This window comes from Trypanosoma rangeli, assembly GCF_003719475.1.
Source record: "Trypanosoma rangeli strain AM80 chromosome Unknown Tra_15.4_contig_00427, whole genome shotgun sequence".
Taxonomy (NCBI): Eukaryota; Euglenozoa; class Kinetoplastea; order Trypanosomatida; family Trypanosomatidae; genus Trypanosoma; species Trypanosoma rangeli.
Window position 1 is genome coordinate 11,637 of NW_021706163.1, and position 3,065 is coordinate 14,701.

A 3,065-nucleotide genomic window follows, 5' to 3' on the forward strand; every position below is an offset into this window, starting at 1 on the left:
TTTCTCAGGCTCCCTCTCCGGAATCGAACCCTAATCCCCCGCTCCCGTCAACGCCATGGCAGTCCACTACACGGCCATCGCTGGCTGATAGGGCAGTTGTTCGTCAAAAGACGCCAGGTAAAAAACCCAGCTTTCGCACGGAATGAATTGAATCAACACTTCTGGGTGTTACTGCCGGTGAAGGCATTGGTTTTACTTTCATTCATTCGCTGGACATCCCATGGCGGTGAGTTGCCCCACCGCCGAAACAGAGAACATCCGGTTGGTTCATGTATTAGCTTGGCGTTTCGCCAAGTTATCCAATGTTGCGGAAACCGCAAGATTTTTGCGGCAGATTACGTCTGATGTAATGAGCCATGCGCAGATTCCTGCAATGCAGTGATTCTGAGGCATGCATGGCTAAGTCCTTGAAACAAGCATATGACTACTGGCAGAATCAACCAGATCTCAATTGCGACGCGGCGTGCGCCACACAAACAAACATATACATATATATATATATGTGTTTGGTGATCGTGGCACACAGTCACGTGTTGTGTATTGATGATCTTCTTTGTTGGTTTCGTATATAGTGTATATATATATATATATACACCATAGAGAGTGGGGAAGCACACACACACACACACACGCATGTATACATATATATATACACACACGTATGTGTGTGTATGTGTCCCCCTCCTCCTAGGTTCAACGCACTATCGGTTGTTGGTAGTTGACCTCTTTTTTTGGATGAAATTCCTCGAAATGCGGCGACAATCAAGTACCGATTTCTATTCAACCAAGTGTTCACAGCTGCAAACAAACGGCAGCCCACACAGAGTTCAGCACGCACGAAAAAATGGAATATATATATATATATATATTCCTTTGGCCTGGTATGCTATTCGACAAAACACACATGCACGCGCTTGTACATTTTATTTCCACAGTCTGAGGGGTGCTTTATGACTTTTGCAACAGCATCGCGTCGCGAACCCTGCCGCCATATATAAATGTGTACATGTGTATGTATATAGTGTGTGTGTGCAAAGCAAAGATATCTTTTTCAAAGGGGATCACGCAAAAATGATCCCACATGAAAATAAAAACAGTGCATACAAACAACACACGCAACACGCACGCGCGCACAAACATAATATATACAGCAGAGGGCAGCTGCGAAGCAGTCCTCCCCTATTCCCCCCTTTTGTCTGCACAAACACACAACATATGTGTGTGCATGTGCACGCAAAAGAGAAAAAAGGAGAGAATCGCACACTCGCCATCATGTCGGTTTTTACGTGTGTGTGTGGACACATATATATGCATACACACACACACACGCGTACAATCATGCACATGCACACACACACACACCTCCACATATATAGAGGTTTGTGCGTGTGCACACATACATGGGTGCATGTATTTTGGTATATATATATATATATACCATCGTATCGTAAGAAAGCATCAAACAGGTTCGTGGTGGCGACACAACGCAAGAGACACTCCTCTCTTTTCCACAACCAAGTGTGGAAAAGGGGGGCTCTCCAGCGCGGCGCACACTCATGTGTGATATGGGTTGGTTCGTCTTATTCGCTGTGTTTGCGTTTTTGCCTTTTTTATGTGTGGTACCCGATGAGGTAACTCGCACAGACTCGGCATCCACACAGCGTTTCGACTCCCCTTCTGAAGAATATGTATATATATATATATATATATATATATACGTGTACACGGTATTATGCGTGCGGTGTTCCCTCCTTCTTTTGGAGCCACACACACACACATATATATATACCCTCGAGAGAGCGGTGATAATGAGACACCGGGGCCACATATGGAGGAACACACGGCAAGCCGAGACGCGAAAATAAATGTTAAAGAGCGACGACAACACACAGTTACCCCCCCCTCCCCACACCTCTCCTCCGGCTGTAAAAAACCAGAGAGGCACAGGGAGAGAGAAGGGGGCACACAAAAAGAGCTGACAAAATCGTAGACAAGACGCCTCTGCGTGCAAGAAAACTTGCAAACACACGTCCATGAACACGACCCTAACGCCCCTCTCACACCCCCCAACCGTGCGCGTCCACATCTCCAACCACGCCCGACCTTCCATAAACCTCCACCCGACCCTACTCCCCCATGATGTAGGGGGGGTGGTTGTGAGGATGGGGTGCCACACTGTCGGGGGAGGGGGGGGGGGGGGCCCCCGGCCACGGCCCCCCACCAACACCACCGGCCATTTTTTTTCTTTTCACTCGAGGATAAAACCAACCACATCTTCCCCCACGCTCCCGAAACACGGGATTGGCGCGCAAAAGCCCGGCGGTTGCAGCCAAAAAACAATTAGTGAAAACGACAATGTCCTGCTTTTTATCAAAACAGATTTTGAAAAAAAAAGCCGGGGCCGGCTCCCAAAAATTCCGGGCGCCGCCGCCCCCAAAACCTTAAAAACAGGATCCACCCACAACCACGCCCGCGCCGCCGCGGAAGAGGCACGGAATTTCATCACAAGGCATTGGCAGATACAATGTAAAAACAACGGAGGCGAAAGAGGACGTCTCACTTTTTATCGAAACTTTATTTTCAAAAAAAAAAAGGATTTTCCGAAAAAACCAGGACAGTCTCCTCTTTTCAGGGTCTTGGCAGCCTGCGCCCGCCTCGCCCGCCCCCAACCCCAAAAAAATCCGGATAAAACCAACCACATCTTCCCCCACGCTCCCGAAACACGGGATTGGCGCGCAAAAGCCCGGCGGTTGCAGCCAAAAAACAATTGGTGAAAACGACAATGTCCTGCTTTTTATCAAAACAAATTTTGAAAAAAAAAAAAAACGGGGCCGGCCCACCCCCCCCCCCTCACCCCAGGCCCAACGGCAGATACCGAGCGCGCCCCCCCCTCAATAGCCAAGTGGGTGGGACGTGCCAACAAGCCGCGGCGGACACGGGATCAACGCCCGCCGCCGCCAAAACTTCCCGCACACCCCCCCTGGCTCGCAGGAGAAGCAGGAGGAGGGAAAAATAAAACACAGCCCCCGGCGGCGACCTCACCTTATGGGGGAAATAACCTTATG

The 3,065-nt window shown here is 49.3% G+C and overlaps 2 pseudogenes, besides 6 other annotated features; one reads left to right on the forward strand and one right to left on the reverse strand.

The window, feature by feature from the left end:
- Positions 1-342: 342 nt before the first annotated feature.
- On the reverse strand, positions 343-458 carry TraAM80_08526 (hypothetical protein; annotated as a pseudogene).
- A 24-nt stretch (positions 459-482) lies between these two features.
- Positions 483-502: a microsatellite.
- A 63-nt stretch (positions 503-565) lies between these two features.
- Positions 566-592: a microsatellite.
- Positions 593-646: 54 nt separating this feature from the next.
- TraAM80_08527 (hypothetical protein) lies at positions 647-983 on the forward strand (annotated as a pseudogene).
- A 315-nt stretch (positions 984-1,298) lies between these two features.
- Positions 1,299-1,362: a microsatellite.
- A 57-nt stretch (positions 1,363-1,419) lies between these two features.
- Positions 1,420-1,437: a microsatellite.
- Positions 1,438-1,684: 247 nt separating this feature from the next.
- Positions 1,685-1,717: a microsatellite.
- A 463-nt stretch (positions 1,718-2,180) lies between these two features.
- Positions 2,181-2,200: a microsatellite.
- Positions 2,201-3,065: the final 865 nt, after the last annotated feature.